A 27,948-nucleotide genomic window follows, 5' to 3' on the forward strand; every position below is an offset into this window, starting at 1 on the left:
TCTCTGGCTGACCTTTTCGCCCCTGCCCTCGGCAGCGTTGACCTAGTGCACCGGATGATGATAGTGTGGGATCCAGTTGTGGCCCTAGTGATGGATGGAGGGTCTGTGGTCTCCTGTGTTATCCTGCTGAAGCGTGAAGAATGTTGGCTCGGGCTGTTGGCTCACTCGAGGCTGTGTGTGTGTGTGTGTGTGTGTGTGTGCTTGATGCAGGTTTTGCCCCGGTCAGCATTGGCGCTTGTGGGTCCTCAGCTGTCAGCGGGATGGGACGTCATGGCTAGCGTATTACCTCAAGAGCTTAGCTTCTGGCTGACTGACTCACTCTCGTAACTTCACTCTGCTTACCGAGAAAGTGGTCATTTATTGGCGTTTAAACCGCGGCGTCACTAATGCTAGGTATAAACGCTCCTAGTAAACGGTGTATCTCAAGCCCAGACAGGTTGGTCGTGAAGGGTGCCGACAGGGAGGACTCTGGGACTCGTGTTTTTGCCCTTGTAGCAACGACACCTTCAGGAGTAATTGCGTTAAGACTTGTTTGTCACGGTGGAGCCTCAGGCGGCATCCTCAGTAAGCCAGGGTTCTCTCTCTCTCTCTCTCTTGTCGTCGAATAGTTCGTCTGTTGTGTCAATATAATGACATTTTTTTTTTTGCTGATACTCGGACGGGTGTAAACACCTCCCTTTTCCCCCGTGAAACCTCACCGCTCCTCCTGTTACTGAAAAGGATGTACGACGTTGGTTTATGAAGGTTGAGCGAGGTGTCCTGTGTTTTGTGGCCGCTGTAGACCGTCAGTCGCGGTGTTGTGAAGCGGAGGTGTTCAGCTCATCCTGTTGGTCGACCCAGTTCTATAATTGCCCAGACCTCAACTAGCTGAAGAGTTGAAGCCTGTAGTCCACCCGACCATCCCCAACGAACTGTGACCTGTCTTTTTTTTCCCCTTTCCCGTTTCCAGGCTGTGGCCCGTCTTATCATTGAGTCTCTGCAGCCATGACTTATCGAGTCTCAGATTTCCTCCAGCTGTAGCTTGTCTCTGATTTCCTCCAGCTGTAGCTTGTCTCTGATTCCCTCCAGCTGTAGCTTGTCTCTGATTCCCTCCAGCTGTAGCTTGTCTCAGATTTCCTCCAGCTGTAGCTTGTCTCTGATTCCCTCCAGCTGTAGCTTGTCTCTGATTCCCTCCAGCTGTAGCTTGTCTCTGATTCCCTGTAGCTGTATCTTGTCTCTGATTCCCTCCAGCTGTAGCTTGTCTCTGATTCCCTCCAGCTGTAGCTTGTCTCTGATTCCCTCCAGGTGTAGCTTGTCTCTGATTCCCTCCAGCTGTAGCTTGTCTCTGATTCCCTGTAGCTGTAGCTTGTCTCTGATTCCCTCCAGCTGTAGCTTGTCTCTGATTCCCTGTAGCTGTAACCTGTATTTTCTTTCACTCCTCGAACCTGTGCCCTACAGTGTTCTCTGTTTCCTCCGCATTGAAGCCTGTATTTACCCACCTTTTCCCTTTTACCTGAGATCTGCCTCGCTCCTCACACTATCCCTCCCTCGCTGTGGCATGTGTCCTATATAACCCCATTAATAATGAGGAGGATGATAAGGATAATGAACGATATATATAGAGCAATGCTCTGCTCTGCTATAGCCTCTATCTATGACGACTTGTCCCAGAGCTTCTCTCTCTCCCCCCCCAACCCCTCCATCTTTGACCTCTCTTGACCCATAGTTCTCAGGGCTAGAAAGAAGTCGATTCTTTTTTTTGTTCAGATAATGTCCTATCGCGATATTTTGCCCACGATGGTAGTCCGTGGCCATATAGTAAGGCACGTCTGCGCAGAGATACGTATTGTGTTGACGCTTGTACTCGGAATATTCACTCAGCATCTTGTCTTCATCCACCACAGTTCTTTTTACTCAGATGCAGATGGCCAGGAATGTATACAACCCTCCGCACCACCAACCCGGACTCTGGTCGTGTTATGTGGTGGGTGTGCGCGCGTCTGGAAGGCCTCCACTGCGACGTGTGTGTGTGTGTGTGATTTTGACAAGATATGATCGTCCCATTACCGCACCAGATGCTGGGAAATACCATACTTGTATCTAATCAGGTTTACGTCTTTAGCAGGGTGTTTTTAGGGTTATATCACCCCCCCTGTTTTCATAGGCTAGGATCCTAAGTTCGCTCGCTCATGTCTTGCCGATTATTATAGATGGACCAAGCATGACGTACGCCGTGGCTGTTGCATTTGTCACTGGGTTCAGGATGGAAGACGTCCAAAATTTTGCTCCTGCGTTTTTACTTACTGAAATTAGTCAGTACATTTAGTATTTACTTTGTCCTTCTCGATTACCGAGTTTCATTGGTTGTAGTTTTGCGGTTGATAACAAATATTATATTTTTAATAAGACTGGAGTTAAATTTAGGACCATTTTTATCGGCATTTCTCTCTTATTTTCAACAGGATCTGAACGCTTTATATGTGAATTTCAGTAGGATACAGATCAGACCTCGAAGCATCTTTGTGTCACATTGATCACGACTTAACTACCCTCAGGTATGATAGTCTGTCCTCCGACCTGACCAATTGAGTTGGATTTAATAATACCAGGCCATCAGACCCCGAAGTGTCGTTCCGTCGTGCTCAGCTCCACGCCATAAACATGGGAATACCTTTAGGTCTGTGTCGACTCTGTAAACAGAGACCATTCAAGGGGTCCGTGCTCAAGACGTCAATGTTTTCTGGGGTTTTCTACGGGGATTTACCTCACGTTTGGTCGGTCTGGACACACATGTATACCTGTCTGGAGTGGCGGTGTTACACACCCATGAATATCTTGTATTGCTCTCAGTATTCAGTGTTTGGTTCGTTGGTCAGCTACTGAGAGGGGAATGAGTGTGTGTGTGTGTGTGTGTGTGTGTGTGTGTGTGTGTGTGTGTGTCCAAACACTCGAACGTTTCAGTAAGAGCCTCTGACGTCCTGGCCGGACCCATTGCATGGGACCTGGTAATCAGAGCTATGTGATGAAGGAGGAGACGCTTCCTCCACGCCAGCCAGTGGCCACTGTTAATGGTTTCGGGAGTTAGCAAGGAGAGAGTGAAGCTCTGCTCTTCTCTCTCTCTACTCTCTCTCTCTCTCTCTCTCTCTCTCTCTCTCTCTCTCTCTCTCTCTCTCTCTCTCTCTCTCTCTCTCTCTCGGTTTCTCAATCTCTCGTGCGTATTATCCAGATAACGCTACACTGCGTGTTACATGGTGACCATCCCCCCCCCTCTCTCTCTCTCTCTCTCTCTCCCACCATCATGGTTCAGGGTATTGGCTGATAGTGGCAGCAGTAGTGAGGTGTGTGGTGTTGGATGGCTGTGTTCCCCCGTGCCCGCCTCACTGGCCCCCTTTGCCGCTCTGTTTGCCCGTCTCGTACCTACACTGTCTCCTCCTGTCTGCACCACATTGTTGGGTTTGTTCCGCCTGTCTCTCAATATCTGTTTATTGGCGCCAGTAGTGCATTGGGACATATCGGTCCCTTGTCTACTGGTAGTGTCTTCTCTTCCTCCTAGGGTACACTGTGACTTGGTCCCTTCCTGGCACTCTTGCAGTCTCACTCGAGGACAAGAGTAATGGGTGTTAACCACCAGAGTACGATGGTACGAGCCGAGAGAGAGAGAGAGAGAGAGAGAGAGAGAGAGAGAGAGAGAGAGAGAGAGAGAGAGAGAGGCAATGATGGCTCTTTTTTTTTTTCCAGGGACTTACACGTCCCAGGGGATGTGATGACGTGACCTTAGACGCCTTCGGGAGACTTATACGTCCCAGGGATTATGATGGCGTGACCTTTCCTCCCTCGGAACTGAAACTATAAGAGAATAGATCAAACAATCTTTTAAGTCCCCACTGGGAGAAGAAGCATGAAGATTTAAGTTGACTGCAAGGTGTACAAGAGAATATATATATATATATATATATATATATATATATATATATATATATATATATATATATATATATATATATATATATATATATATATATATATATCCTCCCCTCTCGTTCTTTTTTTTTTTCATTTTCCAAAAGAAGGAACAGAGGGGGCCAGGTGAGGATATTCCAAAAAAGGCCCAGGCCTCTGTTCTTAACGCTACCTCGCTAACGCGGGAAATGGCGAATAGTTTAAAAGAAAGAAAGAAATATATATATATATATATATATATATATATATATATATATATATATAATATATATATATATATATAATATATATGAACGCGCACTATTGGAGGTCAGTATGTGGAACTCCGCTGGAGAGGATCCATGACGTGGTCCTTGAACTAAAAATGAACAACGTTCAGAAAGATATATTTCGTAAGAATATGAAGCCTCAAAATGGGATGAAAGTAAAGGAGAAAAAAAAAATAAAGTAATGCTTACTTTAAGGAAATATATAATTTTGGGTGGCAGAATGGCTGGCCGGGGTGTGTGATTATAGGTTGGTGTTATAATGGACTCCGGGAACACATTCAAAGAAAATGGGGGTGGGTGAGTCCTGGTAGAGTAGGTGGGGAGGTGAGGAGGTCCCTGAGGGCAGGGGAGAGTGGGGGTGGGGGGGGGGGGGTTGCTTGTCATCCGGGTACCGTCGTTAACACGGTGTATCTCGCGTCGTTGACCGTAGCCTCGTTGACACGGTGTATCTCGCGTCGTTGACCGTAGCCTCGTGAACGCAGTGTATCTCTCGTCGTTGACCGTAGCCTCGTGAACACTGTATCTCGTCGTTAACAGCTCGCGTGACCTCGACATTATGACTGCTGGCTTGACCTTTGCACCACTTTGTGTTAATAGTACGTTATACAGTTAGTTAAACTCTTAGTTAAACTCTGGTCGATGTTATTCACTGTGTCATTTCCTTGTCGAATATGGGTCGAATGTACAATTCGTTTCTCAGATTCTTATCCTTAATGTAACAAGGAATTATTAGTCTCAAACTGTTAAGGCGCAGGACACTTAAGATAATATCCAATATGGATTAGAACTTGCCCTTCTTTCTAATTCAATGAATGAAGGGCAAAGACGTGAACCCGACGCTGATACTCACGTTCAAACTCGAGCGTGTATGTATGTTTGTGAGGCCGTAATATTGGGTGTTCGTAAAGCTTCAAACACAAGGTATGTCCACATGATACTGTTGTGCCCTTTTGAGTCTTCATTGCCCTACATTACACCTAGCTACGCCTCCTGTGTCGTCCTCTTGAGTGTGGTGGTGTATCGTATTTCCCTCGCAGTACCCTACACCCCACCACACCACACCACACCCCACACCACACCCTGCACCACACCACACCACACCACACCACACCACACCACACCACACCACACCCCACACACCACACCACACCACACACCACACACCCTGCACCACACCACACCACACCACACCACACCACACCCCACACACCACACCACACCACACCACACCACACCACACCACACACCACACCACACCCTGCACCACACCACACACCACACACCACACCACACCACACCACACCACACCACACCACACCACACACCGCACCCCACCACACCACACCACACCACACCCTACACCACACCACACACCGCACCCCACCACACACCACCTGTGGTCACAATTTGTGCCTTATGGGGGAGAGTTTTACACTCGTACTGCCCAGTCTTGGGTGTCGTGGTGCTTCATGTGTACCTCTCATTGTTTGCCACACCCTGACCTACCACCTTGTGTAATTTAGTGCCTGATGTTTCCTCATTCTATACGTATTTTTTTTTTTTTGCTGTTGCAGTACCTGTGTGTTGACTGCCCGCTGCACCTTGTGTGTCGCCTGCAGGGTGTTGTGGTTCGTGTTGACTGCCCGCTGCACCTTGTGTGTCGCCTGCAGGGTGTTGTGGTTCGTGTTGACTGCCCGCTGCACCTTGTGTGTCGCCTGCAGGGTGTTGTGGTTCCTCTTGTGACTGTGCTCCGACCCTTTACTGTGGTACACAGACGTGGAGGATGGTCATGTATGGGGGGGGGGGAAGCTTTAACGGTTTGGTGTGATGAGGAGTCAATCTGGGTGAGTGCAGCTCTCTCTCTCTCTCTCTCTCTCTCTCTCTCTCTCTCTCTCTCTCTCTCTCTCTCTCTCTCTCTCTCTCTCTCTCTCTCTCTCAATCCTTCCCTCAATAACACTATTATATAATTTTCCTCTCATCATCCCTTCCTTTTTTTTTCTTCTTTGTTTTTATCTGAGGTTTAAGCCCCGGGGATGATGATGATGATGTAAGCGCTGGGCCCATTTTTGTTTTTGTCTTCACTTGTTCATGTTTTGCGGTGATCGCCCTCCCTGGCCTCTGTCCTCCACTTTCGACACTCCCCCTTTATGAAGTGGGATGGTCATCCGCCGGGAGGGGGGCAGAGCTTCGCCCTGTAACCTCTCCGGATGATTATAGTCTCGACGTTTTGACATGGCTCAGCTTGGCTTGGGACGGCCACGCTGACGACGTGGTGTGCGTCACCGTACGTCCATACGTCTGGTTTCCTAGCAATACCTCGGTATGTTGCTGCCGCCCCTTGCCAGGGAGATCGCTTGGCCACCCTGACGACGTGGCGTCCGTCACCGTACGTCCATACGTCTGGTTTCCTAGCAATACCTCGGTATGTGGCTGCCGTCCCTTGCCAGGGAGATCGCTTGGCCGGGAGATTGCGTTAAATATAGCCATATTCGCGCCCCCGTGGCAAGGGAGGCGCCACCGCGTGGCGACATTGAAATCTCTGCTCTCCCGCGCGCAGGGCATTGGCATCAACACGCCGCCTGTATTAAGAGCCTTTGGAGACGAAGAGTGATTGCCGGGGACCCCAGTAAGGTGCCAGAGAGAGAGAGAGAGAGAGAGAGAGAGAGAGAGAGAGAGAGAGAGAGAGAGAGAGAGAGAGAGAGAGAGAGTGTATACTCACTACCCTACTAAAAGAGCCTGCCATCCTGCTGCAGGATCCACTGAGTAGAGAATCCTGCCGCAGGACCACGTAGGAACCTGGTTCTGACTGAAGATGATTCAAGTATATTTGATTCCTGGGATTGAGAGGTCTGGGGAGAGGAGGAGAAGGGTCTGAGGTGGGTAGTGTTGCTGGGGAGAGGGGGTTTTTCTCCTGGGATGAGGGTGAGAGGAAGGTTCTGAGGTGGGTAGGGTTGCTGGGGAGAGGGTTTTTTTTCTCTCCTGGGATGGGGAGGAAAGGAAGGTGCTGAGGTGGGGAGGGTTACTGGCGAGACGGGTTGTCGTAGGGCAGGGAACTCTGGGGAGAAGTGGAGGAGGAGGAGGAGGAGGAGGTTTTGAGGTGGGTAAGGTTGTCCTGGGCTTCGGGGAAGGCATCTGGAAAATAAGGAGATCCCACATGACTAGCGTCTCATCCCCGACGTGACCCCGGGCCGCCTCCAGCATGACTCAGGCCGGCCCTACCACATTACCATGGCCGTCATCCACATGCCTCGACCCGCTCCCACCATGACCTCTGCCCACACGACCCGGGGCGCCTCTCACATGACCTGTGCCGTCGTCAGCATGACCTAGGCTCCCCTCCAACACGGCCCAGGCAGCCGCCCACACGACCTGCGCCTCCTTACAGACCCCACATCACCTCCCACACAACACAAGTACCAAATAAAACCGCTTCAAAATGGTTACCGTGAGTACTGATGGAGCTGGTTATGAAACTGGTAAGTTTTGCACGACGAGAGGCAGACGTGAGTGAGAGGGAAGGGCGTGAACGGGTTGGGTTAGAAGGTGGGGGCGGCTGCTGCAGCCATCATAAAACTGGCAGGTGTAATAAAAGTGTGGGTTCGGGGGAGGAGGGGAGCGGAGCAAGGCTTTCTGGGTCGTTGTTGTCTGAGATGATGTGGTGTTCTCCTGCTGCTTTACCTTCCACACCACACCCACTCCCTCCCCAGCCTCTCCATCTCTGGCAGCCCCTTCCCCACATTCTCTCTCTCTCTCTCTCTCTCTCTCTCTCTCTCTCTCTCTCTCTCTCTCTCTCTCTCTCTCTCTCTCCCCTTTCCCAGCCTCAGTCCTCCTGGTTTAAACCCTCGCTCCTGTTGTCCTCGCCTTGTAACTCCAACCAGTTCCTGTGTTTTCCAGTCCAATTCCCATCTTCACCTTTTCTCCTTACCCTTTATTTGTATCTTTCACCCCTGCCTTTAACGATTGTTTTTCTTGTGTTTTTTGTCCCTCTCGTAGTTCCCTCGTTGTCTGCTCTCCCTCTCCACTCCTGCAGTAGACCCAAAGACATAGAGATTCGTGATTGTACCAGTGGTTACGGGTACAGTGCGACCTGGCTGGCTTTCCTGCAACATCGCCAGGTACAAAGAGAGAGAGAGAGAGAGAGAGAGAGAGAGATCAACAAACGTGTGGGTGAATTTGGGGAGTGTGGCTGGACCACTTTTTGTGGGTGGTTTTGTTAATGCTGCCGAGGCCAGGCCTCTCGTTATGGTTAAAGTTCTGAGAATGGTTATGGACGGACGGCGGTGTCCTTGTGGACGTAGATGTAGCTAAGGTCTGTCGTGGATAGTGCTGTCGAGTTGGGTATGGACGGTACCTGTCCTTGTGGACGGCGTTAGGGATGGCTCTGGCCTGGTGTGCATGTTGTAAGAGTTGCTGTAGGGTGTGGGGAGAAGGGGGAATGTAGCTATTCTCCGTTTCTTCGTGGTTCTGCACCACATCACGTAATGCCATCAACAGGCATTGCGACACCTACCCGTAATACACCACACCAGTTAGCACCGCACACACACACACACACAACACACACACGCCATCATCACCACCACCACTCACCATACCACCTCTCCGCAAACACCGGTGATACCACGTCACTCTGTACCCTACCGCCGGATACCAGCCACACACCAACGCGAGCGACATCCCTCCACCACCTTTTAACCATCACCACGACCAGACCCGCCGGCAGCTGTCATAACGCTCCTACCGCACACCACCACACCACCGCCAACCCCAAAGCACATCGACCAGCACGACCAAGAGCCACACCACTCCTGTCACATCCTAACGCCACGCTTCACCCCCACACCCCCCCCCCGCCGCCAGCCAGCAAGCATATGCTACACCACAAGACGCCAGTCATTACTGCACCGCCTAATTGCAAAACCTGGCTAACACATTGTTCTCTTTCCGACAGACCTCATCAACATCAGATTTCCCTGAGCTCACTCACACGACCACAGGTAGATTCAGTGGAAATTCGTCATTACATGAATACAAAAAGAGTACACTACGAAAGAACAACAATAGATCAGATACAGCTTTAACAGAATTCCGAGAATTACAGTGTGGTGACTTGTTTCCATTGTAGTCCCCCCTAGTAAATATGAGAGTAAATTGCTCATCTTTAATTACACTGCTGTTGATCACCATTGTAAGGTGTAACCATATATGATAAACGGAGGGCAGATCTACCCTCTCCCAAAACTAGGCCTTGGATGGCATCGTCTGCTACGTCACCGTCCACGGGGGTCATAGATAGGCAAGCGGGCTAAGTAAGGTCTAGCAGCGAATTTGGCTGACGAAGTTAAATGACGTGGAGAGACGGAGTGGGGTAATGAAAGACAGGGGCCAGTGGTTTGTACTTGGCAAAGAGGAAAATGTGGTTAAGGGTTAGTAGGAGCAGGGACTTGGAGACGAGAGCTAGGCTAGAGGCAGTGTTGAGGCTGGAAGAGATAGGCTTTTGTGTAGGAGTGGGTGGATGGGAGGCGAGAAGGGATGGGGGACCTGTGGTTAGGAGTGGTGTTAGAGGCTACAAACGAAGCAAGAAGATTAGATGTGGGACGATAGGATCGGATACTGTTATCAGGATCGGGGTGAATGGCTATAGAAAGGAAACTGTGAGGATTAGAAATACTGGGTAAATTTGAGGACTTATCAGGCTCGAATGATTAGAGTATATTGGATAGTGTTACTAGGCGCGGATAGACTAGGTGAGGACACTGGGCTCGAATGATGGAGTATGGGGATAGTGCCAGGCGTGGATGGAATAGATGGGCTAGTAGGCTATAGATAGGACGAGACAGGACAGGTAGAGATCAGCGGATGACATGATGTAACTGCTAATCTATGGCTAGGCTAAATTTAAGAACTGTTGGCTCTTTGGCCTCTGTGGAGATGTTGATCGCGTGAATTGTGAAGTTTTTCGACACAGAGATGTGGACACAGACTAGAACACTCGTAGCATGTGAGAAAATAGAACTTCTTGTCATCCTCTTGCGCTGCCGCTCACAGGATGAGCATGAGGATACCGGCACAAATGAGATCAGGAGGATGGAATGCTGGAAGGAGACAAGGAGCATGGGATTACATGGGAAGGCCCAGATAACAGGAAACCTGATGGTCCATGACGAACTTATCTGCGGTCAGAATCTTATATGCGGCCGAAACAGGATAGTAAGGCTGGAGTCACTGCCCCACCCACCACTCCGTCCGGCTCAACAGTCGGCTGGAAAAATAAAAAAAAATTAAAAGCGTCTCATGAGACAGAACACCATGTATAATAAAGATACTATACCTGCTTTTGAAACTCTATAGGAAAGTGTGTGCATTAAAAGTTCTTGCAGTGGGTTTCGTAGCCCCCTGGGAGGAGGCTCGATCAGAAACGGGGAGGCGTCAAGGTGGATAGGAATGGGAGGGACAGGGATAGAAAAGATGGAGACGCAGTGTGAAAGGTGCTGGGAGGATGAGGGTCGAATCAAGCAGCCTGGTGTTAGGGGACGAACAGTACTGTGTTGTCCTACGCTGGCCCGGTGCAGACATGGCGCCAGGAACGCGGAACCTCTTCTGCTGCAGCGTGTGTTGCCGCCCAACATGACAGACGCACCAGCCTCCAAATGCTAAATGATAAGATAAACATGACTGCAAATATTAATCACTTGAAGGTGCATCTTCAGCCGAAGTGCTCAAAGAGACGGTGACTCACACGCCATCTGTCAGACGCAAGAGAACTTGTAAAGATGATAAACGTAAAGTATTTACTCGATATGAACTGACAAATTTTATTTATTGGATAATTTCTGACATAGTAAAGAAACGAAAGAATTATATACGTTACACTATTTGTGCTCGATCATACAGAGTGGTAGAGCGAAGAAGAATCAGAAAACAAAATAGCTAGACGTGCTGGAAGTTGTTAAACCAAGTTCATTCAGAAATGAGCATCGTCGCGTTCGTTTGCGAAGTCTGCACTTGGGCGTATTATGGAGGGTCCCTCAGGCGGGAAAGTTGTCGTACGGAAGTCGACTTTTGTGTGAGTAATTATTGTTTCGCTGATATTGTCTGTGAATTGTTCTACCACTCTGTAAGAAAGTATTTGATAGTGCTGAACCAAGTTTAGAAAAGTTTGGGTCGCGAGAGGATCACCGGAATCTTTGTTATGCTAAATCGTACGTCTGCCACTAGCGTATGTAGGGCGTGCCTGAAGATTCCTTTGAAATGTTCATATACTTTCGTTAGCGTTCTTGTTTTGCCCCATGTGAGAAAATGAATGGACAAACTGATTATGTTTATTAACTATCTAAATAGTTTATGTTTTTATATATTGTATAAACTGGAGTATAATTTCAACTATATAAAGAGAGTCAGTGAAGGTTGTCCATGACGAAGGTTTCGTTCAATTTGGTCGCCTTAGATAAACATCTCCAGGGCAGAAGACCTGAAGGACTGGCGGGATCAAATGCCACTGAAGGCCGGCTAAATATGTCTCGCAGCTGACCTTGGGTAGTCCTGCGCCGAGCACTCTTGGCCACCCTACAGTACCTCGAATGGAAGGGTTGATTGGTAATGCCAGAATGAACGTACAATTGGGGTTAGGGGTAGGTCGCTGAATGGACCGTAAATGCCGTGGAAGATATACAAATTGTCGGAATTGACATGGAAATTGCTGGAATGTTGTTGTTAATGCTGTTGAATGTTCTGATGCTGTATTTTTGTTTTCCATTTACTTGTTCAACGTTTTCCGTGTTAGGGAAGTAGCGCCTGGAACTGTCATAGTGCATAGCGCGTGATTATTTGAATTATAGTATTCTTATGTTATGAAATCAGAACGAGGTAAAGGATGTGGGTCATAGCGTTAACAAATCCATATCATTAGTTAAAGACCATTCATTATTACTCACATTATGTATCTGCCTCAGAATTCTGTTTTACTCTTCAAATGTAAATGCCTTGAACAGTATTTTGGATGGTGAATTACCCATTTCATAATTACGTGAAGGGAGTGAATATTTTTTGTTATGACTAAGGCACCTCCAAGCAACCATAACTAACACGGCTCTCTCTCTCTCTCTCTCTCTCTCTCTCTCTCTCTCTCTACGGCTGTGGCCCACATATCCCAAGAGTTTCTTTGTTTACGAAAGAGTAATCATGTGTACAAATGTCCGAGGTAAACTATGGAAAGGTATTTAGGGCCTGGATGTGGATAGCGAGCTGTGGTTTCGGTGCATTACACATGACAGCTAGAGAATGGACGTGAGCGTATGTGGCCATTCTTCGCCTGTTCCTGGCGCTACCTCGCTGACGCGGAAGCCGGCGATCAAAGGCTAGGAGAGGGAGGGATGCGCACAACTTGAAAAGTGTATATTAAAACAACAATAGTAATGAAGTAATTTTGTCTTACTTATATTAGTAAAAAAAAAGTGTATCGATACATCTCAGACCTTTCGTTTTCCGTGAAAATATTCTGTCCGCCTTCGCGATGAGGAATATCTCGATTCGTTCGAGAATATTCTGGTGATCCCGTAATGCTTGGCAGGCGGAAGATCAGATTCGCATCACGTTCTTGAAAATTAATTGATAGTCGCTGCAGAAAGTTATTATGGTTCTGGTCGATTGACAGGGAGGAGATGATGATGATGATGGTAGGGTGTGGAGTATAGCCACACACAGTGCAGTCATGCAGTCTATTTACTACTCAGGGTCCTGCTGTGTGCATGAGACTCCCTGACTGGCCTCGTTACCGGCATCACTGACGGCGTCATGTTACCGCTCTCTCTCTCTCTCTCTCTCTCTCTCTCTCTCTCTCTCTCTCTCTCTCTCTCTCTCTCTCTCTCTCTCTTTGGCCAGTAGTGTTGTGAAGCCGCCCGGGCTGATCCTGCAGCGTTGTTCGCGTGTTTATGATGTATTACCCTTGCCAGTAGCATTGTGGGATCTGTTAGGAGAAAGAATACTTCCCACGTATTTCCTGCGTGTCGTAGAAGGCGACTAAAAGGGGAGGGAGCGGGGGGCTGGAAACCCTCCCCTCTCGTTTTTTTTTTTTTTTTAATTTTCCAAAAGAAGGAACAGAGAAGAGGGCCAGGTGAGGATATTCTCTCAAAGGCCCAGTCCTCTGTTCTTAGCGCTACCTCGCTAACGCGGGAAATGGCGAATAGTTTGAAAGAAAGAAATATATATATATATATATATATATATATATATATATATATATATATATATATATATATATATATATATATATGTGTGTGTGTGTGTGTGTGTGTGGAGAGAGAGAGAGAGAGAGAGAGAGAGAGAGAGTAGGGTGTTGCTGGTATATCCTGACGCTGACCAGTGTAGTGAGTCTGGTTAACTTTAACGAACCCCTCTGCCTTGCAAGGCTGGCTGGGGTCGGTCGCACTAGCCATGTTTACCAGCATTAATTAACAACGCCACCGTTGTGATGGACTGAGGCACCTCCCATTGTGGCCGGTGTGTGTGTGTGTGGCTGGGTGTGGCGGAGGGTGGCCACGTAGCCTTAACTCAGCCAGGGGTTACAAGGCCACCTATCTTCTGCTGCTGCCGCCGCCGGTATTTTCAATACATAGATACCTCAGACATCCGCGGGGTTAGGAACACTTGTGGAGAGTGTAATTTATACCTGACTTTCTCGTACACATGTGTTCCCCCACATCTGTCAGTGGGCGAACACGTGCACTCGCAAGCATACACCCGATACTCCACACACCTGTAGCACACACACACAAACGCACACACACACACACACACACACACACACACACACACACACACACACACACACGGAGTGTCTCATGTGGCGTTATGATGTTTTTTAACTAGCTACAGAAGATGCCTTTTTTTTTGGAAATTGATGTAAGTAGATTTAGGAAGTCGAATACTTGATGTACAATTGTGAAGATTTCCTCTTATAGGAGGGACTGCATCATGGCCTTTAACAGCTTATGGTTACCATAAGTGAACCTTAACTGCGTATGGTTACCATAAGTAAACTTTAACCGCGTATGGTTACCATAAGTAAACTTTAACCGCGTATGGTTATCATAAGTGAACCTTAACAGCGTATGGTTATCATAAGTGAACCTTAACAACGTATGGTTACCATAAGTGAACCTTAACAGCGTATGGTTATCATAAGTGAACCTTAACAGCTTATGGTTACCATAAGTGAACCTTAACAGCTTATGGTTACCATAAGTAAACCTTAAGTGCGTATGGTTACCATAAGTTGAGGCGTCTGACGTGTTAATACAAGCGCCTTCCTAAGGTCTGGCTCCAACAGTGAGGTGATATAAAGAAAAAAGAAAACGAGACTTCCATGATGGTTCCTCCCTTCGAAATCAGGTAGCCAGATGGGGTCGTTAGGTGTAACGAGTTGCTCTTAGAAGGCCCGGGGGTTCAGAATGGCTGCGTCGATGTGTCTGGATTAGCGTTGTTTGTGGTGTCGTGTGGTGGATGGCAGGAACCTCACGGTTTTGAGGACGAACGCTATTATCCACTTCTCTGTGCACTTTGCTCAGCGTCGTATGGTAGGTGAAGTCATGCGCGAGGACCAGTTCTGTCGTCCGTACAGTTATATAGAAATAGATTAGAGACATTCACAGACCACATAGACCCAAAGTCCAAGGGAGGTGATCTGGCCTTAAGATTTCTTAAAAAAGGAATACAATCCCCTTAAAAGATGTAGAGGATAAGGATAGCAAAGCATGGAGTATGCCATTTGTGCCTAGCGTTGCTGACAGAGCCCTCACTCACGTGTGTGATATCGTGAACCCTCACGCCATCGAAGTCTTCATATGAACACAGTTACCCCTCTGGTCGTCAGGAAGACCGATCGGTGCCTGTGTTGGGTGTTGTGTAGGCTCTGGCTGAGTCAGACACAGGCCTCCCACCCTCGCTGTTCCTATAGCCAGGGTAAGAGGATTATCCCTCCCTTTGCTGATCCTACACGGGAAGATGATCCTCAGTGTCCTGTAGTGTTGAAGGATTTTAAGTGAACTAGTAATATATTTTTTTTTAAAGTATTGTTAGAGTCATCGTAAAATGTGGTTTTGATCAGAGTGAGGTTGTGTACATACATAGGTGTCATGATAAATGGGAAACCAGAATGGTAATGGTAATAAGGACTTTCTCTTCAAGTAATAGAAAACTACTGATGAAAATGTGTAATAAATACATGAGGGAAAATTGAATACTGTGTATATATATTCCTTCAAAGGCCCAGTCCTTAACGCTACCTCGCTAACGCGGGAAATGGCGAATAGTATGAAAGAATATATATATATATATATATATATATATATATATATATATATATATATATATGCCCCTAACGATTTGCTTGTGTACCAGAGAAGTAATAAGAGGGATCGTGGGTAACCTCTGACATGTTTCTGTTTGCATCCCTCAATATCGTATCTGTTATGACAGAGATTTGATCGTTATGCGTACCCGACCTGATTGTGGAATATCTGGGAACGCAATATGTGCGTCTCCAGGAACGTGTAGGTCAAAGGCGGGACGTCTGAAGACAGCGGATCAAAGTGGTTCTTTGGTTTAATGTGTTGTCTTGTGATCGCCCAGGTGCGTCATGTGTCACCATGTGTTACAGCGGCTCGGCTGGAGTACCTGACACCCTCACCGTGAGGGAGTGAGCTGCAGGCAGGTCGGCCGTGTGGATGACGGCGTCAGCGGTGACCGTTGGGTGAGGGGTGTGGGGGTTGCAACTCCTGGGTGACACCTCACCAGGTTTGAATAGCCTGACCTGCCCTCCCCCTCACCAGCCCCCCAGCAGGTCACCTGACCTGACCACCGGAGGTCATCATACCGTACGGGGACGTCTGTATGCCTCCGTTAACAGACCCGTTTCCCCACCTCTCATCTGGAGTGGGTGGTCCGTGTCTACGATCTTCTGGTCTCCGACGCTCTCGCGGGATTCGAAGTGTCTCCATCCGGGTGGCGTTGCATTATGAGGCCTTTATTGCCACGCTTGGCTTTTAAGGAATGTGGAGTCTCTCTCTCTCTCTCTCTCTCTCTCTCTCTCTCTCTCTCTCTCTCTCTCTCTCTCTCTCTCTCTCTCTCTCTCTCTCTCTCTCTCACCCATATTGCTTATTATGTGGTAACGTTATTTCTCCATCACTCTACCTAAGATATTATCATCAAGTCTTGTCTTATGCTCGTGGTTTGGTACCGCCTGGCCAGCCATCTCGTGACACTATAAACACGATGTATCAGTAGTAAGATGACGAGTATTATAAACGTTTTGCAGGCCTGCGAAGTACTAGGGAAGGTATTAGGTATCAGGTCAAGGTCATTGGGGGGTCAGTGTGTGGGCGGGGGTCTTCGTAGTATGACGGACCTCGTGAATTTCACACGGTGTCTTTTCCATGTAGTATCGTCCCATGAATATCTCCTTGGCGTGTATATTCCTTGTATATTTAAATATCGTCTATCCCTCGAGTAAGATAACATAGTAAATATTTTTCTTGCGAATACATAATGTTCTCTGACCGTAATGTATTCTGCACCAAGGGACTGCGAACCATCTCGTATATATATATTCATATTTTTTATTCTTTTTATTTGAAGAAAGTTAGTTCACAGAGAAAGTAAGTCCATATTTCCTTTCTGTTGATTGCTGATGACCCTTGAGTGACGTGTTCCCAAGTGGGCGTTCGTTCAGGTATTCTGAGGTCATGTTCTCATTAATGTATAATGGAACAGTCGAAATATTCGACATTTGAATTATTTAAGAATATTTTTTTTTCTCTAAAGGACGTTGTGCTGACTGATGTCTGCAAATATATGTTTAATAATATGATTTTAAAAGAAATGTTTCATTGATATGGAATTTTGGGAAATTATGTTTTTAATTTTGCTTCAGTAAGAGATTTTTTTTTCTTACTATATACTTAATCATACAGATTACTCATACGTACTTTTTACCTAGTATATTGACCAGCTAGAGTAACAGTGGATTTAGTTGTCAGTCTCAATTTAGATTTGTGGAAAACTCTGCCTTTAACAAAAGAAAATATAGATTACCTGTACGCTCGTGAAATGAAGAGGGTATTGAAAAAGTAAGTGTTGTAAGACCCAGGAGTGAACCACAGATGTTTTCAAGCGAGTGATCTAATTTTGAAGGAATGGCGAGCGGCTCCAGACACCGGTGACTTGATTAGTGAAGGAGGGAGGTACAGAGGTAAATATGTTGGTAGTGTTGAACCTGAGCCTCATACTGGGTCGTGTAGTGTTGCAGCTGCTGACCTGGGCCTCATACTCGGTCGTGTAGTGTTGCAGCTGCTGACCTCAGCCTCATACTGGGTCGTATTGTGTTCCAGCTGCTGACCTGGGCCTCATACTGGGTCGTGTATTGTTGCAGCTGCTGACCTCAGCCTCATACTGGGTCGTGATGTGTTGCAGCTGCTGACGTGGGCCTCATACTGGGTCGTGTAGTGTTAAAGCTGCTGACCTCGGCCTCATACTGGACTGTGTTGTGTTGCAGCTGCTGACTTAGGCCTCATACTGGGTCGTGTAGTGTTGCAGCTGCTGACCTCAGCCTCATACTGTGTCGTGATGTGTTGCAGCTGCTGACGTGGGCCTCATACTGGGTCGTGTAGTGTTGCAGCTGCTGACCTCAGCCTCATACTGGGTCGTGATGTGTTGCAGCTGCTGACCCGGGCCTCATACTGGGTCGTGTATTGTTGCAGCTGCTGACCTCAGCCTCATACTGGGTCGTGATGTGTTGCAGCTGCTGACCTGGGCCTCATACTGGGTCGTGTAGTGTTGCAGCTGCTGACCTCGGTCTCATACTGGACCGTGTTGTGTTGCAGCTGCTGACTTGGGCCTCATACTGGGTCGTGTAGTGTTGCAGCTGCTGACCTCAGCCTCATACTGGGTTGTGATGTGTTGCAGCTGCTGACCTGGGCCTCATACTGGGCCGTGTTGTGTTGCAGCTGCAGAAAAAATAAAGGAAAACAAAAAGACCTGGACTCACTCTTGAGGAACCGCCCCTTATTGGATCAGTCCACTTTCTCAAGATGATGTATTTCATCCTGTTCCTCCTCCCTCCCGTCATCCGTGATTTAAGTTTACGATGTAAACGTAAGGATATTTCACAGTGAACCGCCGGTGGCTTCCACCAGCCTCTCGTGGAAATCTAGATGACGTGAAGGGTCGAGGGAATTATTTGTGGTAGGTGTTGCATCAGCCGCCCCTGGCCTATGATTGGTCGGGGGGGAGGATGTTGCCCTCGTTGTGTCTCTGTTTTTTAGATGTGGACGTAGATGGTAAGGATGATGACATATGGATTAGGTTCCGTTGGATGATGTGACCAATGTAAGTCAGGCCTTTTTATTACGGTTTCATTATGTATATTTATCTTCTGGTGTAAAGTTTTACGTGATAATGCGCTGTTTGAATTATGTGGTAATGGGTTATTTAGATTGAATTTTTTTGCAGGTTTTGTCTTGGTGATTGTAGTTTTCTTCCACGTTTGGTGATTGTAGTTTTTTTCCACGTTGTTGTTGTTAGATGATTTATCCTTTTCCTGCTTGTGTCAGCAGACGATTGCGTTTGGTAAGACCAGTTATAACTTACCTGCTCTGTCAGGGAATCGTGGATGGTGAGCAGATTCATCTTACGACATGTATAATGTCCTGAGATCGACAAGACGTCACATTTATTTTTCGTAATTGTTGAAATAGTTAACCTAGACACCCAGAGGTCCTCATTAATACAGTTATAGTTGCTTTATCTTCGCTACTACTCTTGAACACGGCGGTGCCACCCTTGCGTATGGTCGTACCGAAGGGTCGTATCTTGCTTGCGGGTCGTACACCGGTTGCTTTCAAAAGATCGTACTGCTATGCTCAAGTGTTCAGGGGTATGACGCAACGGGTGCCCCTACGAGGGTATTCCACCAGCCTCTGCTATTCGTCTCATCAAGGTAAACGTAGCAGCATTAAAACCTTGGCAGAGGTTAGTTATTAGCAATATTCGAGAGACATCCATACTTGATGATGAACGTTCTCCTGAACTTTTCTTTTGTGTTGTTTTACATTAGCGGACACTCTATGCCGTCTAGCGCATGCGTGTTCATACTTCGTCCATTCGCTCTCATTCTGACGTAATAGGTTACATCAGCTGGGAATTTGTGCGTGAAATTAGACTATGAGCGTTTCATCTGTTTGTTATTACGTAATACCAGAGCCCGTGAATGGAAAAATTCCAGACTATGGGAGAGTCAGTGATATGTCCGTTGTTATCAGTGGCGCCAGGTACAGATAGCGTGATGTGTCCTGGTCACTGGCTGGGTGTGTGTGTGTGTGTGTGTGTGTGGACGGCAGGAGGCTGCTGGTGACAGGTGTGTGGGCGGTGGGTGGCAGGAGGTGACGGTTGGTAGGCTGCTGGTGACAGGTGTGTGGGCGGTGGGTGGCAGCAGGTGACGGTTGGTAGGCTGCTGGTGACAGGTGTATGGGCGGTGGGAGGCAGCAGGTGACGGGTGTGTTGGACAGTAGGAGGAGGGTGTTGGTGACAGGTGTGCGGACGCTCGTAGGCTGCTGCTAGACCACAATCACACTGATTGTCATATATGGATGCCTGGTCTTCAGAACAGCAGTTGTTATTAGTTCAGTGTCCATACCACTGAGGAAGAAGATAAGTGAATGATAATTAGTATTATATATAAATCTCAACCGGATACCATCTGTTATAATCTGTACCGTTGCTACGTTAAGTGTGCACCGGCTGCCGAACTAAATGTCTCACAGAACTGTTAGAAATTTTTGAGTATAGTAGACGAGTACAACGACTTAGAGACAGGGTTGTTAAAGGCCGTGGGATATATACTCACAAGACGGCACACCACACTGTTTATGTTGGCTTGTGGTGAACCAACACATGTACTCACGCCAAGTCCTGCCGCGCCCACAACTCTGATTGGCCGACCGTCTCTCGCATGCCCAATGTACGATAATACCTCGCTGGCACTCAGAAAGTTTTTCATTCCATCTGACACTGGATTGATGCATTTTCTAATTCAAGGGTTCTACAGTTTTGACTATACCGTGAGTTATGCGTACATTTCCCACATGCAGAGCGCCATGATGTAATTAGTCAAGGTACGATCAGTAAGGGTTACATTAGTTGTGTGACTCGTAACAAACCTGCACATTCCCGCCCCAACATACAGCGGAACTAGTATTCTCAGCTCATGCTCCATTACTCAGGAGATACAATAACGCGAATTGGTCAGCAAGCTGCAAGCCAGGCAAAGCGAAACTATAAATCCACGTGAGGCACTTTGGAATGATATATATATGCGCGGGGCTGTCTAGCCATTCAGTGTTGGTCAGACTGTGAGCGGGTGAGTGTTACTGTCCCGTTTCTCTGACGTCTAACAGTAACAGCAAAGTTTATGTGTTTGTTTAGTTTTTTGAGCAAACGGGTATAGACAGCTGTTTTTTCTTCTTTGATATTTATGAAATAGCTGCATGACGTCTGATATCTACATGTAATGTGTGTTTGAATCACCTGCAAGTGTATATTTTAGCTTCAAGTGTTAAGTGTTACCGCCTGGAGAACTGGCTCTCGAGGGGTTACTACCCGTCACGCCTACGGCTGCCGTTACACCTCCTGCATGTGTATTAGGTAAATATATTCCTCCTGTCTTCCGTTTAATCAGAGTGAACAGTATATCCATATGCCACTCTCAAAATCCCCGTTTAGGCCTGGACAGATTCATTAAGGCCCTTTTCAAAAACGCTCGGAGTGATACAGTGGTTAATGCTGTTGTACGCGGATGCTGGTGTACCCGCCGGTGTCACCTGTTGCTTGCAAGTGAAGCCCAGCCCAGAGTGCAGCAGTGCGGTCCATTGACCCAGTACTGTGTAAGGGAAACTGGCCATAGTGGTTCCCGAGACCTTGACACAGTTTCGGGAACAGGTAGATTGTATTTGTTTTTAAAGTGTATGGATCAGGCTGCGTTGCTGGCAGGAAAATGCACTCTCTTTAAAGGCAGGTCATGCACGGAGTTTTATATATATATATATATATATATATATATATATATATATATATATATATATATATATATATATATATTTACAGGTATTTACACTTGATAGTAGCTTTTTATTCCATAGTTTTAGGATATTCGAAGCAAACATCATGACTTGCAACTGCCAATGACTTACTGAAGTATGGTGATGTTTACAGGTATTGCTGCAGTCTGTCTGTTGTGGGGATTCACTGCTAGCACAGCTGCAAACGTTATTATATATGACTTTAAACCTAGTGATCAGTGCTCGGGCCGTCGTGATGTGTAGCGCATGTACAACGCAGCTGTTGCTTTTTTTTTTAATTTCTTATTTTCTCAGTTGTAGGATTAAGTAAGCATAGTGTTGTGGATGTTCTTCCACCTCACTTATTTCAACTCTTCTTCTGTGATCTCACTTCAACTACCTCTTTCCGTCCCCTGTGATGCTCTCTCTCTCTCTCTCTCTCTCTCTCTCTCTCTCTCTCTCTCTCTCTCTCTGCATCATCGTCCTCATCTCTCGTAAGCTATCTGCGTGCCTCCCAGCCTTATTTGAGGCCTGGATCCACGGTTAACGCCTTGATGTTGCTTCATTTAGTTTCCTTCGTGGCTGCCAGTCACACGGGGATTGACTGTTATTAAAAAGGAAAAAAAAGGGGGGGGGGGGCATTTTCATCGAACAGCAAAGCTGTGGATTCCCATTTTTTCTTTCGTCTCTCCTATTGTCTGTAACATGTCCACCCTCCAAGATTAGGTCTACAGACCCATAGAATGAAATTAGATATTGTATTTTTTCTCATACATTTCACTTTTCCTTTAATTCGAGATAGCCACGGTAGAGGCATGGTTTTTCCAGAGCCATGATGGGGCTACTGCAAAAACAAAAATGGATGGTAGGATGGTAGAAGTTTATGTGAGGATGATAAGTGTCTGGGCTTTATGGAATAGCATTGCTAAGGTCGAAGTAATCTTTTGTAATTTTGTAGGCAAATAATTGTATTGATGCCAGGCTATACAACTGGTTAAACTAGATTTTTTTTTTTTGATACTTCCCGACCCGGCAGTGCACAGGCAAAACATGCCACAGTCATGGCCATCTCGGATGAAAGGAATACAGAGTAAGAAAAAGATTGAAACAAAATGATTGAAGCTCCTCAGGTGTTTCTTAAAGACAGAAAGGTTATATGAAGAAGGGCGAGAATGACACCGCTTTGTTGTTCGAGAGGAGGTGTCATAACGTTCAATCCTCTTGTGGTTGGCCTCCACACAGAAACTCTAGGAAGCAGCAGCAGCCAGATGTGGTGGAGACACGAAAGCAGTGTCGTGGATGACGGGAGAAAGGGTTCAGCTACATAACGGCGGACAGAGAGGGATGGTTGGAGAGAGGTGATACTGGAGAATTAATGAGAAGAAATACTTTATTTTATATATATATATATATATATATATATATATATATATATATATATATATATATATATATATTTGTTATTGTACTCTGACTAATAGAGACAGACTGAAGAACCACACGAACAGTACTTCATACTGGTCCTCAGAAGACCTCGATGGATATGAATAAGTTGTTCACTAGAAAGATAATTACTTCACATGTACAACACCTCCAGCTGTGGGAAACAGGTTTATAAGCTTGATTATGCAGGGGATTCCAGAAACGATTGGGCAAATTAGTTTTGCACAAGGGGACGGAAGCGGGGGCTAGAAACCCACCCACTTCTTGTATTTTAACTTTCTAAAAGGGGAAACAGAAGAAGGGGTCACGCGGGGAGTGCTCATCCTCCTCGAAGGCTCAGATTGTGTCATTGCTGAGATGAATTGTGGTGTTTTGAAACTGAACAGAGGGGAGACGAATGACTCTTAGAATGAGAACTTTGTTGATTTTTTTTCTTTTATAAGCATCGTCGAATTTAACCTTGTTATTGCTTCCCACTTTGGAGATATTATTGTACGTCCGAAATTAGCGAGGTGATGTGTTCAGTACGAGAGAAGCAGAGCGTCCATTAGAATATAAGAATGGAGGAGAATTGAGTGGAATCATCAATATACAACTCAACAGTGTTAGATGTTGAGGCGAGATCATTTATGCAGAGAAGAGAGTGGTCCATAGGAGCGAGAACACTGAGGGAAGACTAGTTTGATGGTCGCCTATGTTGAGAGTCGCAGGTTTTGTTATTAAATGAAAAGAAAGTAGTTGTTGCTGTGTGAGTTTTGGGGCATCGGTAGCCACGCAGCTCACACAAGCAGTTTATCTCGCCTCATCGGCTGATAGATACACCAGGCACCGTCTTTGGGATGGTAGACGCACTGCATTATACAGGTAACGTGTTCTCAGAACTTGATTTCAGTCGATAGGCCTCGCGCCTTGCTGATTAGCCTGGTGAACCAGACGCACTCTGCACGAGCGGCTACACCTACGCATGCATATATATGATAATTACCACAGTCATTATTGGGCGTGCGTCTATATTAGTCTTGCAGGCGCTAAAGGATGTGTGACTCAAGCTCACTTGAGGGAATGTAAGATTAAGCTGAAGAAAGGATCGTCCTTTGGTTCGAGAACCAGCTGTTGTTTGTCCCATACTTGTTGGTGTTTCTGTGTGGTGTTTGCAGACCAACGGATACCACACGGAAATCTCTGGCTGTGATTCTGTTCTCTTTGCATTTTGTCTTTTGTTTTTCATTTCGCTATATTCAGGTTTTTAGCTCACGCAGGAGCAGGGAATATATGGTTTTTGGTATATTAAATCATAAAATTGCGTGTTTTAGTGTTCATAACATAGCCGCCTACGTATTTAAGGAAAGTGTTGGTTCACAGCGTCAGTGTCATCTCGGTACGCGCGCTGTTATACCATTGGTCATGGCTCGCCACCATCGTTCACTTCTTACCATTATACTCGTAAGTTCATCTGGTAGAGGTCATCAGAAGCACAGAGTGACCTTTTGGAGGCCATTGCGAGCGTAGAACGACCTTCCGGAAGGCATCAGAGGCGCAGAATGACCTCCTGAAAGTCATTAGGGGCTTAGAAGGACCTGCTGAAGGTCGTTACAGGCGTGGAACGATCCGCTGGTGGTCATTTTAGAGACGCAGGATGATCTGCAGGGGAGGTCATTAGAGGCGTGGAACGACTTGCTGTTACTCCTGAAGTATGTTGAGGAGTATATATATATATATATATATATATATATATATATATATATATATATATATATATATATATATATGTGCTCTTTGTCTGCCAGCTTCGTGTTGTGGAACGCATATGTTTGCTGTTGTCAAGCGTTTGTCATGGCCAAAACAGGACGTTGAATTTCGTGTGTTGTGTTGTTGGCAGACACGTGTGTGTGTGTGTGTGTGTGTAACCCTCGAGCACAACAGGACAGCCCACGTGTATGATTATCCAGGGACCTTGACCTGACCATTTAGGGGTCCTGACGAAGGTCAGGTCAGGGTCAGGCTACCAGGGGTCGTGCCGCCGTGCTTAAAAGAGGATAAACACGGCGAGGAGCCTTGCGGAACACCTGGCTATGCGTTACCGCGTTATTACCCACTTAGTATTCCACGTTATGCGCGGCGCATAAACACTTGCGTAGTCATGCGTCTTTCATTCGTGCTACAGTCGCTGAGGTGAGGCCGCTTGTGTTTGTTTGCTTCCGTCTCTCGGTCATACTTGTTTTGGTCGATATCATCTTCCGTCATTAGATTTCTGTGTTGAGGCGGGGGCAGCCAGCTACCAGCGACATTATTTTTTTTTCTTTATCATAATCTCGTAGCTCAAGGACCTCTTTTACAGAGGTTCATTGCTGCGCTGCATCCAGTTGCAGGGCAGTGATGGACTTCTAAGGAGTGAGAAAAGCTGGCAGTCGAGATTATACTCCATTTCGTCCACGGACGGTGATACAACCTCACCGAAGTTGACTTTTCTCGCCCGGGGCGCAACAACATGCCGGCGGAGTCCGGTAACGCCTCAGCAACTGTGTTGTGCATTAATGCTACATGGTTACTGTGACGTGCGCGCTTTACCAAACAGCTAAGCTGATGTATGTATTTGTCGTAATGCTAATAATATAAAGCTCATAGTTCACGTGGTAAAACGCCTTTTCAGCAGGAGGACGTGACTCGCCACGAAAAACGTAAAAGAAATATGGTGTCCGGAGCCCACTTGGCGCCTCTGAGTGTCCGTATCCTGTAGGAGTTAGCGGCCCATTAGGCGGGAGCGACGTACCCTCCTTAGTGAACTGGCATGGTTGCGTAGTGGGAACCAAGAGGTGGCTATCAAGTGGCAGGTTCTTCCGTTGTTTGCCAGTCTGGAATGCAGTACTACAATAGGTTGTTTCCAGTACTAGACGCCACTGGAGAGACTGTGTAACCTAAAGCGAGTTCCTTCATCACATGCCGATCTGGGATCCGTATAATTACAGGCTGTCAGAAGTGATGGGTGATGGTGAGCAGGAGTGAACGGAGGGAGGCCTCCAGTCTTTGTGTCTAGAGGTTCCAGGGAGGGGATCAGGTGATGCTATGGATATACAGCGTCTGAGGGCGTGTGTCCCAGCCAAGACTAATGAGGATTTGGCCGTTCGTCATTAACGGAATGTGACGCGAGACGTGGCGTGTGCAGGCTGCGTGGTGTGTCGTTGTTGACGTAACTAGGCTTGGCTCAGTCGTTATGAATAACTCCCTCTTTGTATTCACTTGAAAACTGTTCATGTGTGAATCCTTAATAGAAGTATGTTATACCAATATATATATATATATATATATATATATATATATATATATATATATATATATATATATATATATATGTTGGATCACAATTTTGCGCGTGATCAAGTATATTCCTATGACATGTTCACCAAATTGCGTCCTAGCTAAGTCTCTTCGTTGTATATCAACTGACTTATATTTCTCTCTCGTGTCTCCCCTGATGATGTGACTATTACACGAAAGTGCACTTGGGAACTTGTGTTTCATTTTCCACGTGGACTTATAGGAAAATATATGCATGCATTTTTGAAATGTTCTAATTTCATACGTAAGTGACGGTAATACCTTTAATATTCACAAGCGCACGCAAGTTAGGGATAAATTTTATGTAAATTGAAGCAAGAGCGTTTCTGTGAACACGTGTGTATATATATGTATAATGAAGTCATGCAGCGGTATGTGTGCATGGTTGTGAATGGTAGGCTCTAGACTTGATTGATTAGACATGGCAGCTAGAGTGGGTGTGTGCAAATGAGATCATTGTTCGTTTGTTCCTGACGTTACCTCGTTTAGATGGTGTATATATATATATATATATATATATATATATATATATATATATATATATATATATATATATATATATATATGAGAAAGGGTAAATCATAGCACCACCAGAGGTGACGCCATGTGACCGTACGGATCGTTCAGCAAGTAGCACTGTAGCCTTTGTGTGGTTGTATGGAAGCCACTTGAGTGGTGTTCAGCACGGCAGATTAACACGGCCGTAGTAGGTAACTGGATTACCCCGCATCTCCCATTGCTGCGAGTAGGCGTAGCTCACGCAGCGGGTGCGCACGTTGGTCGGTTAGAGAATACTTTTGTTTGAGTGGTATGATTTGTTTTTACGCGGTAACCGTCGCTTTGCGGTGAGTCGTGGACTATTATTTTTTAAGGTGGAATGAGATATGGGTGCTGTAGACCGCAGTCGCTGGACACTTCCCCATTCCTGTATTTTTCTTTTTTTCTTTCTGAAGGACGAGTTCTCTCGGTGTGGGCACGGAGGTAGTGCAGTTACTCGAAGTAGATTAACTTATTTGCAGTGTGTAGTTGATTGGTGAGTGCGCGGGGGAGAATGTGAGCTAGCAATGTTGACGACGGATAATGTTGAAGGTCGTTTGGTATTTGCCATGCCAGGAATGAGTAAAGATTGTGTAGTGGAAGATTTTCATGGATATATTTTTTGTATCACTTATTCTTGCCGCCAACAAGTGTATTTTTTTTCTTTTCGTTTATATTGACAGTCTGCGTAAGCAGTTTCAGAATTTGCATTCGTAAAGGTTAGGAGGTCTTCTCACTACGTTCCTGCACCTGTTATAATGCACTATCACATTACACGTTAAGATTATACCACTTGTCTCCTGTGCTTGGCTTTAGTCTTGGGGTTGTATAATTATTCCGCTGGTCTATGATAGGCTGCGGGACCTCCTCCTCACCAACACCGCCCGGTGGTCTGGGGATGGGTCCGTGTCATTCTGAGAATAAACACGCGTCACGTACAATGGGCAGCTGTGAGGGACAGTGGACAGCATCTGTGCATACATTGCACGTTATCTATTGTGTGTGTGGGGGGGGGGGGGACAGGGGATCTTTTTATACCGATGGAGGAGTAGGAGGAGGAGGAGGAGATGGCGAGTATGTGAATGATCAGGGACTGTGTTCCCCGCACCCAGTGTGATGTTGGTTGTTCCTTGGGTCCGCCTTGCTCCTCCGGTGCTTGACAGTTTATGTGTTCAGGGAAGAGGGATGTTTGTTTTGTTTTGTTGTTGTTGCCCAACACATCCTCCCTCTCTCTCTCTCACGGAGGGAAACAACGCCGCTTATTCTTCGCGGCTAACAACTCTTAACCCTGACCTTGGTTAAGTTCTTCCTCCTTC

At 46.5% G+C, this 27,948-nt stretch overlaps 1 protein-coding gene across 5 annotated transcripts in view; it reads left to right on the forward strand.

Moving 5' to 3' along the window:
* The window catches only part of LOC139766006 (uncharacterized), a 513,479-nt gene that overhangs the window by 77,387 nt on the left and 408,144 nt on the right, over window positions 1-27,948 (forward strand). For 3 of the 5 annotated variants that reach the window (XM_071694060.1, XM_071694064.1, XM_071694068.1), the window contains exon 1: window positions 20,587-20,903. The exons of 1 other annotated variant lie outside the window; for it this stretch is intronic. The gene's annotated coding sequence lies outside the window, so the exon portion shown is untranslated. Of the gene's footprint in view, window positions 1-20,544; window positions 20,904-27,948 lie in introns of those variants that run through there. One more of the 5 variants, XM_071694063.1, reaches the window with a different exon arrangement.

The sequence above is a fragment of the Panulirus ornatus genome, chromosome 56 (genome assembly GCF_036320965.1).
Source record: "Panulirus ornatus isolate Po-2019 chromosome 56, ASM3632096v1, whole genome shotgun sequence".
Classification (NCBI taxonomy): Eukaryota; Metazoa; Arthropoda; class Malacostraca; order Decapoda; family Palinuridae; genus Panulirus; species Panulirus ornatus.